Source organism: Rhincodon typus, chromosome 23 (assembly GCF_021869965.1).
Source record: "Rhincodon typus isolate 14 chromosome 23, sRhiTyp1.1, whole genome shotgun sequence".
In the NCBI taxonomy this organism is placed as follows: Eukaryota; Metazoa; Chordata; class Chondrichthyes; order Orectolobiformes; family Rhincodontidae; genus Rhincodon; species Rhincodon typus.
Genome location: NC_063354.1, coordinates 17377690 through 17390975, shown reverse-complemented (window position 1 = coordinate 17390975; position 13286 = coordinate 17377690). Strand labels below are relative to the sequence as shown.

The following is a 13286-nucleotide window of genomic DNA, read 5'->3' as shown; positions in this document are numbered from 1 at the left end:
TGCCTACATTGTGAGCGCGACAGACAGTTTATATTGATTGTCAGTGTCACACTTCGCACATTCAGGATTGTTTAGCAGATGTTTTCCAATCATAGCATCACATCTTCTGTTGGAGATTGTATTGTGTATGTTGAAAGTAAGGCTGGTTGCATATAGTCAAGTACATTGCTTGTGAACAACTGTGGGTATATTCTGATATTTTTGATATTATCTGCCAGTCTTTGGGTGGTATGATCTCTCTCGATAGCATCACACTGGCACTGAAATTCATATATCACATTACTCATTGGTGTATTTGACGGAATGTTTTTTGGCTTGATGGCAGCATCAGTTAGGGGAAAGAACTCATTTGCTACTGCATTGTAGCAGAGTTAAAAGCGAGCTTCACCTGTTGCCCAAATCTTTGGAATATCTTATCCTTCGAGGAAATCTGAGGTTGGATGTCATGTTTGGTTCCAAAAACAGCATTTTATAAATATAACAACACATTTTTGTAAAGTGTACATGTGCTCAAAATTTGGCCAAAATGCCAAAAAGCCAGTAATTGACCATGGGAAGTGACATTCAACAGATATTTAAACAAATTATCAGAGCTTATCAAGGACAACATTAGCAATGTTATTTCCTTTTTTGCCAAGTCTCTCAGCCACAAACACTCTCTCATTGAAATTCTTGCACCTAGCCAACAGTGTTACTCTATTCCAATCTCATCTCTTAGCATACAGTAGAAATCTCATCCCTATCCAGTCTCACCCCATTTCCTGAAGGCACTCTTCCCCATCTAAGCGCCTCTTCCCAGTTCATAAATACAGCCTCTCTACCATTAATGAATTTAACAGACACTCACTCCCTACTTCAATTACCCACCTCAGTCCTAATTACAAATATATGTTATAAAGATACGCCCATTAATTGCTGCTGCTCAAAGAGATTCAGCACCATCATACTCCTGTGTGGGAATTCTGAATCTTAAAATGTTTCTCATTCACAGTGTATTTTCAGTCACCTGAAGGAGCAGGAGTGGAAAGCAGGTGATGAGAGTTGTCCAAGGAAAGGTGCCAGGTGTTGACTTCTACTCTACAAAAACAGACAGGTAAACAATTCCCAAAAATGATTATCCCAGCTTGTGGTTGCCTGGCTTCAATAACTATGTAGTTCTCTACATTCATATACTGCCAGATTCCTAGGGTATTCCATGTAGAAATCACACTATATCACCTTTAAGTTGTATTTACCATTAATCCCACAGTAACTTTGCTCTCTTTGTAATTCCATCCACACAGTGTGCACCATTCTCTGATAAAAATCACCAGCATGCAGAGCAGGGCCAGCTGCGCCTCAGTTTCTGACAAATTACCCTTGAGGCAACCTGTTAAGTGTAAGAATTGGTTCTGATCTTTATTGTTCCACCTTAGTAAAGAACTCAGCTCCCTGGATACTCAGCAAAGATCAGGAACTCAGAGCGCCAAATTTAAGGGGTCCATACAGCATAAATATTAAGTTAGGAGTTTGATAACAAAGAAATCCTCTCTAGCATTGCATAGTAAGTTACAAGCTCATTAATTTGCAGTTTACTGCATCATCTTACAGCAGATAGACTTTTTACCAAGTCTTTAGCATAACATTCATGTAGAATGGATTTCATTGGCTCAACAAAATTCTAGAAAGTAGGGTGGAAGTTCGAATATTAAGCAACAGCCAAAGTAATGTACTAAGCTTTAATTTGCAGGATCTTTCAGTTATCTGAACAATTAAAATGCCCTTGAAGTTTACACTGCCCTTATAGACACAAATTGCTCATTTTAACTCTCATTTCGTCATTCTATGAAAAATTACATCAGCTGTAAATGTAGAGTTGGTAAAGTCCTGCAGACTCAATGTACCATACCATCCAATAATAGGAATGTGATAGAATCACTAAAGTGTTACAGCAGGTAAGGAGACCATTCAGCCCATCATGCCCATCATGCTCATTAAATGAGCATCACTACCTAGTGCCAATTTCCTGTTTTTCCTCCCTACCCTTGCATATTATTTTTATCCAGATAATCACCCAACGTCCTTTTGAATGCTTCAGTTGAACCTGCCTCCACCACATTTCCAGGTGGTGCATTCCATACCCTAACTGCTCATTGAGTGAATAAGTCTTTCCTCACTTCACCCTTGCTTGTTTTGGCGATCACTTTAAATCTGTGTCCTTTTATTGGTCCTTTTACGAACAAGAACAGTTTCTCTTATGCATTCTATCTAGCCCATTCACGATTTTGAAAACCTCGATCAGATCTCCTCTCAGCCACCTTCTCTCCAAGGACAATATTCCCAATGTCTTCACTCTATAATTGTAGAATATGGTTTTATCTTCCTGTTACTGATTTCCCACCTCAGTCACTGTCAAGTGGGAGGTGCCAAGGTCATGGAAGAGGAGAAATAATTTGAAGACAGTCATCCCTGGATCATTCTTACATGCCTCTCATCTGCTAGTTCAGACTGAGATTGGCAGAAGCCTGGGACAAAATAGACCCATTCAATCTCTAGGTTCCATTGATGTGAAGTAGAGACCCCCCCATAAAGAAAAGGAGAAAACAAGGCTGCAGGAGAGATTCGTACATTTAATCGAAATGAGAAGTAGCTTTTACATATTCTTCCAAAGCCTAGGGTGAGCCAATTCTTGTGCCAAATAATGTTTTACTGCTTAAACTTTCAGCCCTTTTAGTACTTTTAAAGGAATTGTGTAAAGATCGGGCAGCAAATCAAACTAGACATTATAAGTGAAGGGATCAACAAGGTCCAACTGTCTTACTGCAACACTAGAGAGGTGACAGAGAAGAACTTTACTAGAATCTCTTCTGCTGTAGTTCCCTAAATCGGAGTCTTGTCACAAAGCACAAACTGCAGCGATTTAAAATCTTATGATAGCAAAGATCCAAAAAAGGACAAAGTATAGAGAGACTAACATTAAACAAATGGGTGCACTTGAAATATAAATACAGGTTTAAGAGTCAAATGGTATTTAAGAATAGATGATGCTTCTCCAATTATCACTTGCTATGTTATTGCTGAACTCAAGTATTCCTAAAGATGGCTGCTGTTCTGCTGTAGGTGACGCTAAACAACTAGGACGTCTTATGTAGATAATGAAACAATGACATCTAAATCTTACTGCAATTCATTTTTCAATTTCCTTTCCAAAGTCTATTGCTCTTTAAAAACTACTGCGGTACAAAAATATGCGTGCATGTGTGTGCTTCCTCTGAGAGTGAGTGACAGTGAAAGAGAATTGGAACATTGCATTGTCCTGGGTTCTGAAGTGGAGATCAGGAAGTTTTGAACATTTTTAACAATGCAAAACTTGCCTACACTACATTGCCAAATAGACTGTTTTTCTTTTACTTCTATAATTGTCAAGGACTCATTGCTCTGCCAGGGAGAAGGCAAGGGAGGGAATTAAAAGCATGCATCTATATAGCACTTTTCACAATCACCAGACAACTACAGTCAATAAGATAATCACTGATAAACCTATAAAGAATTCAGAAGAAATATCTTGAACCGGAGAGTGTTTATATGTGGAGTTGGCACCACATGAAGTAGTTGAACTAAATAGTTTAGATCAATTTAGGAAGAAGCTAGGTTAGAACATTAGGGAGAAAAGGATATGCTAAAGGGTTATGTGGAGTCGAATGGGAGTTGGTGTTGAGCCAAAACACCAGCTCAGACAATTTGGGCTGAAGGAATTTAGACCACAGAAACAGGCCTATGTAATTCTTACAAACCCCAGTCTAATACCAGCAATTGAGGGTAATACAAAAAGTACATGTTTTAGAAAAAGAAAATATACATGTCAGTAACTGAGCAAAATCTGTAGGAAAGGTAATGGTGTTCCAAGGAACAGGGATGAAGTAACAAGTGTTGGGGAGGACAAAAGCAAAGTTCCACAGTTTGAAACAACACAGTAAAGCACAAGAACAGTAGGAAGTTACAAGAACAGAAAGTGTTGCCAGTAATAGCAGAGTTACAGTCAATATTTCTTCACCTCTATCTTGCCCTGCCCAAACAATTCAGCCAAACCACCATCCCACAAAACTTGAATTAACTTAGATCTTATGTTATTTTTCAAGGCTATATTTCAGATCTGATTTTCCTGGGTATATTATAATCAAATTAAATGATAAATTATTCAACAGATATTTAAATATATACAAATGAACAAATGGAGTGAATTACAAATGAACAAAGAGCAGGAGTGGACCATTCAGCCCCTCAAGCCTGCTCTGTCATTTAGTTAAATCATGGCCATTCTAAATGTAATCTCAAATCCACATTCCTGCCTAGGCCCAAAAACCTGTCATCCTCTTGCCAAAAAATCTACCCATTTCTGCCATTCAATGATTCAAAGACTCTGCTTCCAATACCTTTTCAGGAAGAGAGTGCCAAAGACTTGTAACCCTTGATAAGAAACAATGCTGATGACATAAAGATAGAGAGGTAATTCAGTTGTAAAGAGGTCATAAGAAGGTATAAAAAGATATAGGCAGGCTAAATGAGTGGATTAAGGCCTAGCAGCTATAATATAGAATATTTGAAATTGTCCATTTTGTTTGGAAGAATAAAAAAAGAAGCATCTGCTTTAAACGGGCAACTATTATTTTTAAAACAATGATCCTTAGCTCTAGAATCATCAATTAGAGGAAACGTTCTCTCCAGATCTACCTGTTATGATCACTTGGGGTCTTATATGTTTCAACAAAGTCTTACTCTTCTAAACTTCAGCAGATATAAATCTAACCTGTCCAACCTATTCTCACAACACAACCCATATATCTGAGGTTTTGATTGGTAAAAGTTCTCTGAACTGCTTCCAACACATTTGCATCCTCCTTAAATAAGTTGATCAATATTATACACAGTAACCCAGATGTGGTCTCATCAATGTCCTGTATAAGTGATGGATAACCTATCTACTTTTGAATTCAATTCCCTTCACAATAAATGATAACATTCTTTTAGCTTTCCTAATTACTTGCTGTACCTGCATTTTAGACTTTTGCACTTCATTCACTACGACATTCAAATCCCTCCGCATCTCACAAGCTTCGCAATCTCTCACAATTTAAATAATATGCTTTTGTTTTATTCTTCCAAACAAAATGAACAATTTCAAATATTCTATATTATAGCTGCTAGGCCTTAATCCACTCATTTAGCCTGCCTATATCTTTTTATACCTTCTTATGACCTCTTTACAACTGAATTACCTCTCTATCTTTAAGTCATCAGCAATTTAGCAACTACACCTTCCATCACATCAACAAAGCCATTGATATAAATTGTAAATAGTAAGGTGCTCAGATCTGTGTGGCATGTTATTTGAGCCCTCAATAGTGAAGACTGATTCATCCACCATCTCTTTACTTTCTATTATCAATTTTCCAAACTCACTTTCTCTTGGGCCAATGCTCAATTTGTTAATTGTTTTCTTTTAAAATATTTGTAAGAGCTCTTACTATCAGTTTTTAAATTTCTAGCTAACTTTCTCTTGTACTCTAAATTTCCCCTCCTTTTTAGTTTTTAGTCATTCTTTTTTTCTATCCAATCATCTGACCTGCCATCTGTCCTTGCACAATTCTACGCTTTTGTTTTAAGTTTGATCGTATCTTTAACTTTCTAGCTAACCAAAGATGGGGAGTCCATCCCTTGGAATCTTCTTACCCTTAGGAGTGTATCTATCCAATGTATTCCAAAATATTCTCCTAAATATCTGCCCTGGTATTTCTATTGACACATCCTTTAACACAATTCGATACAGACAGCTCTTCTTTCATGCCCTCATAAGTCCTGTCATTTAATTTTAAAATATAATCTCAGGCCCACTTCTCTCTCCCTCAATCTGAATTTAAAATTCAGTCATACTACGGTCACTGCTACCCAGGGATGCCTAAAGTACATGATCCTTAATTAATCCTATCATGTTTCACAATACCAGGTCCAGTGCAGCCTGTTTCCTGGTTGGGTCCAGAATGTGCTGTTCTAAGAAATTATCATTAACAGTCTCTATATATCCCCCCATGATTATTATCATGTTTTTCTGATAACTTTTCATTATTTCTTCCTTAATGCTCCATTGTACCATGTGTTTCCTAATAGGGTGCACGAATTGGTGACTTCTTGCTTTTGTCACTTATCTCTATCCAAACCAGCCCCACACCCTGGCTTCCTGGACTTAAGCCATCTCTCTCTATGGTACTAAAACCATAATTAATAAATAGAACCACCATTTTTCTGGTTTCTTATATTTCCTAAGTTTCTTGTATCCTTCAATATTCAGGTATTAATCCATATCATCTTGCAGCTATGTCTCTGTAATGGATACTCCAGTGTATTTATTTATTTTTATTTGAGCACCGACCTCATCTGCTTTGCTTCAAATGCTACATGCCTTCAGATAGAGTCTTTAGTTTTATCCTTTTTTTAAAATAACCTTTAACTTTATCTGTGGAATTTCTCTTTGATTTGTGCTCTGTAACTCTTCCTCTCATGGACTGCTCATCATTTCCAGTACGAATACCATTTTCCTTTGCTTTGTCTCTACACCACAAAAAGTCATAGAGATGTACAGCATGGAAACAGACCCTTCAGTCCAACTCATCCATGCAGACCATATATCGTAAACTGATCTCGTCCCACTTTCCAGCATTTGGCCCATATTCCTCTAAACCCTTCCTATTCATGTACCCATCCAGATGCCTTTTAAGTGTTCTAATTGTACCTGCTTTCTTCACCTCATTTGGCAGCTTGGTCCATTCATGCACCACACTCTGCAAGAAAAAGTTTTCCCTCATGTCCTTTTTAAATTTTTCCCCTCTCACCTCAAACCTTGTCCTCTAGTTTTGGACTGCCCCACCATGGGGAAAAGACCTTGACCCAAACTATGCTCTTCATGATTTTATAAATCTCTATAGTGTCACCCTTCAGCCTCCGATGCTCCAGGGAAGAAAGTACCAGCCTTTTCAGCCTCTCCCTATAACTCAGATCCTCCAGTCCTGGCAACATTCTTGTAAATCTTTTCTGAACCCTTTCAAGTTTAACAACATCTTTTCCATAGCAGAGAGACCAGAACTGAACACAGTATTCTAAAAGTAGCCTCACTAAAGTCTTGTACAGCCACATGACATCCCAATTCCTATACTCAATGCTTTGACCAATGAAGGCAAGCATGCCAAATGATTTCTTCACCACCCATTATACCTGTGACTCCACTTTCAAGGAACTTTGCACCTGCACCTCTAGGTCTCTTTGTTCAACAACACTTCCCAGGGCCCTACCATTAGCTGTATAAGTCTTGCCCTGGTTTGCTTTACCAAAATGCAATACCTCACATTTATCTAAATTAAAGTCCGCGACACCACTAATTTTGGTGTCATCTGCAAACTTACTCACCATACCTCCTTTACTAACATCCAAATCATTTATACAATTTATGAAAAACAGACTTCCCAAATTTGATCCTTTCCCCCACTATTTAGTTTAAAATCCTCTCTTCTTTCCAGTGATGTACTAGAAGAACACCAGTCCCAGCTCAGTTCAGGTGGAGACCAATGGTATAGATTCCACTTTCCCCTGTACTAGTGTCAGTGCCCCTTGAATAGGAGTACACCTTTCCTACATCAGTTTTTGAGCCATGCATTAATCTTTCTAACATGATTTGCCCCATACAATGTACACATGTCTCAAATAATAATCTTAAGATATGGCCTTTGAGGTTTGCTTCTTAAATTGATGCCTAAGTCCTCATACTGAATATGCAGAATCTTTTTGTTCTGCTTACATTGTTGGCTTTTCATGAAGTCATGCATGTTATACAGTAATAATGGATCAGATGCCACCAAGATATTTTTAAATTGTTATTACTTCATGGGATTTAGTTGAGACTGGAAAAGTCAATATTTGTTGCCCATTCCTAAATCCTCTTGAACTGCATGGCTTGCGAGGGCTTTTTTCAGAAGGCCATTAATAACAGACCATATTACTATGGGAATGGTGTCATGTATCATCCAGACCAAATAGAGATGGCAAATATCTTTCCCAAAAGATCATTAGTGAATCAGGCAAGCTTTTACAACGATGATAGCTTCGTGTTCACCATTACTGAAACTAGCTTTATGTTCCAGATTGACTGATTTAATTTAAAATTTCAATATAAAGGCAATCAAGTTGCATTCTGGTATTACAAAAACTACGTAAGTATACTAGAATGTGATCCGAACTCTCCTGACTCCATAATTCCACTGGCTTATAGTAAAAAAATCTTATGATCGCACATATTTCCATTATAAATTCCCATGTATACATTAAGGTACAATGAAGAAGCCATTACCCTACTGGATGTAATTTATAGGCCACCAAATAGTGGGAAGGAGCTACAGGAGCAAATTACAAAAAAGAATTGCAAGGATCTCCTTCAAGTTGCATGATATAAATAGTGACGGTGTGTTGGATGAGCAGGAGCTTGAAGCTCTGTTTACCAAAGAGGTTAATGACTAAACTTTGAGTTAAATCACAGGCCTCCTGTGGGAGAGGGTAGGAGGACAAGCAGGCAACCTGGGCAGTGGGTGGTTAGGGGTTTGATTGGGGAGTGGAAGCTGTGAGGGGCTGGGGAACAGGTGACAGAGTCTGGAGTGGATTGGGATCAAGCTGGGGTCAGATGAGGGCCACTTCTGTGATTCCCTCAAGATTAAAAATCAGAATACATTCCCTAGGCTCCCAATAGTGGCAGTTGTTGATTTAGCAACAGGCCCATCAAATTTTATTATCGTAATCCAGACACCCAGGAAATGTGCAGGACAGCAGGTGGCTCAGGGGTTAGCACTGCTGCCTCGCAGCGTCAGGGACCTGGGTTTGATACCATCCTCAGGCGAGTTCTCCCCGCGTCTGTGCGGGTTTCTTCCAGTAGAATTGGTTTCCTCCCACAGTCCAAAGATGTTCAAGGTGGGTGGATCAGATGGGGACTGGATGAGGTGCTCTTCAGAGGGTCAGTGTGGACTCGATGGGCTTAACGGCCTGCTTCCACACTGCAGGGATTTCATGGTTCTATGAAATAAAAGCAGTGATATTCGAGGACTTCAATGATATTAATATAGACTAGGCTAGCAACAGAACAAAGGACTGAGGGTAGAAGGAAATATTACTGGATCTAGCGAATTGGGCAAATGAAATACGCTTCAGTGGGATGTACTTGATGATCATAATATTAGGTTTGAAACAGTTATTTGGAAAAGGATGAAAGAACTAAGTGTAAAAATATTTATTTGGAGGAGTCCTAACTTCAATGAGCTGAAAAGTGATCTTGCCTAGGTAGACTGGAATTAAAATTGGTGAGCAAATGAACAATGGCAGGCTTTCAAACAGGATATGTTCAGTTAGAAAATGGAGTCATTTGCATGAGGGAGAAAGGAAATACATCATTGACTAGAGTTCCCCGTGTGATGAAAGATATAATGGTTAAAAGGTATGTGTAATATTCATAAAACAGCAGAGAACCAAAATGACTATAAATAGGATAGAGGAGGTCTATAAAAAGGAATAAGGACAAAGGAGATATCTTTCTGGAGACAGAGGGGATGGTTTAGTTACTATATGAATACTTGGCATCTTTCTTCACAATAGAAATGGATGTTGCCAATCTAGGCATACCAGGGAAGGCAGTATTGATATTAGATGGTATTGATATTAGATGGGATGAAAACAGATCACAAGTAATTACTTAAAAGATCAGCAGCCCTCAAATTAGAAAAGTCATCTGCTCTGAATGGGATTCATTCAAGGCTGCTGAGAGAAGCAAGTATAAAATTGCAGAGACGTTGGCATGCAATACTGCAAGAAACTGAATAATATTATATTTAAAGTACATATGAAAAGAAAGGAAGGAAAGGTGCAGATTGAATTGATAGAAAGAAAAGGAGAACAAAATATTTCCATGTACTTGCAATAAGCACCAACAACCCCAGAACATCTTTCTGCATATTAACTACAGTAACCACATTAATAAGGGAAAGCTTAAAGGTAATCTGCTTTGAGATAATCCATATGAAATCTACTGTCCTACAGCATAGAATTTGTTATCTGCATAGCAACCACAGGGATCTTATGTGAATTCTGTCATTTGCTGGCACGTATTCACACGTTTTGTGTGGGAGTAAGTTTAAGAGCATGCAGCATGTGTTGTGATGGTCCTAAGCAACAAGAACATTAGCTGCAGGCATAAGCAATACAAATGATCAGAAATGAATGTACTTGTTTCTGCATTTCAGAAAGAAAATACCAGAAATTCTGCCCTAGTGTCATCAAGAGCTGCACTGGAATCAAAGGCACAATTGTCCATCAGAAATAGATTGCAAGCTGTTTTTAAACAATCTTTACCTCAATTTTATAATCATTGTCACAACTAGGCTAGCACTGAAAGAGTCAGTCAATAATCAGCTGATTCTTCTTTGATGGATTCATCTCTCTTATGAAAAATTAAGAAATAACACTTTTGTTTATAAGCCCTGGAGAACTGAAAAGGAAAGTATACAATTGTCATAGAGTGATAGAAACAGAGATGTACAGCATGGAAACAGACCCTCCGGTCCATACCAACCAGATATCCTAAATTAATCTAGTTCCATTGGCCAGCATTTGGCCCATGTCTCTCTAAACCTGCTTCTTCATATACTCATCCAGCCATCTTTTAAATGTTGTAATTGTATCTGCCTCCACCAATTCCTCTGGCAGCTCATTCCATGCATGCACCAGCCTCTGCGTTGCCCCTTAGGTCCCTTTTAAATCTTTCCCCTCTCACCTTAAGGCTATGCCCTCTAGTTTTAGACTCCCCTACCCTGCAGAAAAGATCTTGGCAATTCACCGTATCCATGCCCCTCATGATTTCATAAACTTCTATAAGGTCACCAGTCAGCCTCTAACGCTCCAGGGAAAATAGCCCCAGCCTATTCAGCTTCTCCCTACAGCTAAAACCCTCCAACCCTGGCAACCTCCTTGTAAATCTTGTCTAAACCCTTCCAAGTTTAACAAATCTTTCTTATAACAGAAAAACTAGAATTGCACCCAGTATTCCAATAGTGGCTTGACCAATGTCCTGTACAGCCGCAACACAACCTCCCAATGCCTATTCTCAATACACTGACCAATAAAGGCAAGTGTACCAAAAGCCTTCTTCACTATCCTGTCTACCTGCGACTCCACTTTCAAGGAACTGAGTTCAAGGAACTCATTGGGGTGACTAGCCATAACATTCCAATAGAAAGTAAAATAGATTTTCTACTTTGTTCCCATAAACTCATTGGTCTGGGAACTAGAAAATGTAGGCACCTCACATGTGCATTGCAGTGCAATGTGAATCTGGACATTGTTTTACAATTTCAAAACTGAACTGTGATTTGGCAGGTCAGGCACTGGACTGTGTGCAGCAAAGTCCCAACATAAAGCTTTCCTTTCAATAAACTTTATTTGGGTTTGTGGTAAAACCATGGCTAGTTACCCCAATGAGTTCCTTGAACTCAGTTCCTTGATGGTAATTACTGTAAACTTGTGCAATTTAGTTATTAAATATGGAACAATTCCATCCGTTTAAAATGTTTCCCTGCATCACTGAAGACAACAGTGGCAGTAATTACCATCTCCGAGCTTCGTCCCTAATCCATCAAGCAGATGTTCAAACGTTGGTTTTACCACAAACCCAAATAAATTTTATTTGAAAGGAAAAATTTATGTTGGGACTTTGCTGCACGCAGTCCAGTGCCTGACCTGCTGAATCACAGTTCAGTTGAGAAATTGTAAAGCAATGTCCAGATTCATATTGCACTGCAACGCACATGTGAGGTGCCTACATTTTCTAGAACCCAGACCAATGATTTTATCGGAACAAAGTAGAAAATCTATTTTACTTTCAATTGGAATGTTATGGCTAGTAACCCCAAGGAGTTCTTTGAACTCAGTTCCTTGATAGTAATTACTGTAAACTTGTGCAATTTAGTTATTAAATGTGGAACAATTCCATCCGTTTAAAAAGTTTCCCTGTATCACTGAACACAACAGTGGCACTACCACCTAAAAAAGGTCAATGGAGGTTTGGTGGTTGCTAAGACTGCTGTAATAATTTTGACTAAACCCGTGTAATACCTTCATATGGAACATCACCTAGAGAGAGGTCTACTTTGCCCACTTTGGATGGGATTTAAGAACCTTTGACATTTTCACAACAAAGATAATTTAACAGCTTAAAGAAAGTATATTAAATGAGAGCACCGAATAGGATTGATAGTTGGAAGTGTAATTTAGTTCAAATACATATGTAGATTCCTAATGTTTTTAATACTGTTAGTTTAACTTCTGTTATGAAAACTGGAGTAGATATATATTTACCACTTCATATTTTCTATTCCATCAGATCAATTTTTTAGGCTGTGTAGACTTGTGGTTCAGAATGGGCTGTTAATAATGTGAGAGGTATAACAAAGAGACAGGTAATAGGCTTTAGGTTTAGTCCAGCTATGTTAAACTTTTTGACAAGTTTTGCCTCTTTATGTTCAATTAAGCAGTTTTCCGATAGTTTATACAGGTGGAGGAGGTCTCAAACCTACATCCTGAAAGATTTTTTATAAGAGAAATCAAATGTTTAACAACAAAATCTAATCTCCAAGATGTATTACTTGTGGTTCTCCATACTAACCTGTGAAGAATAATGTCCTGCTGAACATTTCTTTTTGCACTTAAAAATGAATTATTCTATCTATTTAATTAAATGAATAAAACAGGAAATTGGGAAGTTAGCATTAAAAATTGAACTATCAGTTAATTGGAATTAAATAGCAATGTAAGGGTGGCCTTTTAAAGATGAACTTTCAAGTGTCTGGAAACTTTCCAAGCATTCTTGTAGTGCAGTGGTAGTGTCCCTATCTCTGCGCCAGGATGCTTGGGTTAAAGTCCCACCTGCTCCAGAGGTGTGTAATAACATGTATGTACAGGTTGATCAGCAAATATTCCAAAGTCATTCTAACAAACTTTCTTGCTTTTGCTTCCATGGAATATTAAAACAATTTTCTGCTTTGGATAGGTTCCTTTGAGATTTAAAAATGAACTGAAGTTATTGAGTTAGATTTTACACTTAAAATAAAGATGAGGCTTAAAGGACTCTCATTTAGTTGAATCAAGCAGCGACTTCGAGCAACCACATATGCACAGCAGATGTACAAATTGGGATGATACTTTCCAAGATGCCCTGCTTCTCCAAA

The 13286-nt window shown here is 38.2% G+C and overlaps 1 protein-coding gene across 3 annotated transcripts in view; it reads right to left on the bottom strand.

Annotated features, from left to right (window-relative positions):
• LOC109936774 (platelet-derived growth factor subunit A-like) overlaps positions 1-13286 on the bottom strand; it is a 78754-nt gene that overhangs the window by 62977 nt on the left and 2491 nt on the right. The gene's annotated exons all lie outside the window — the stretch shown is intronic.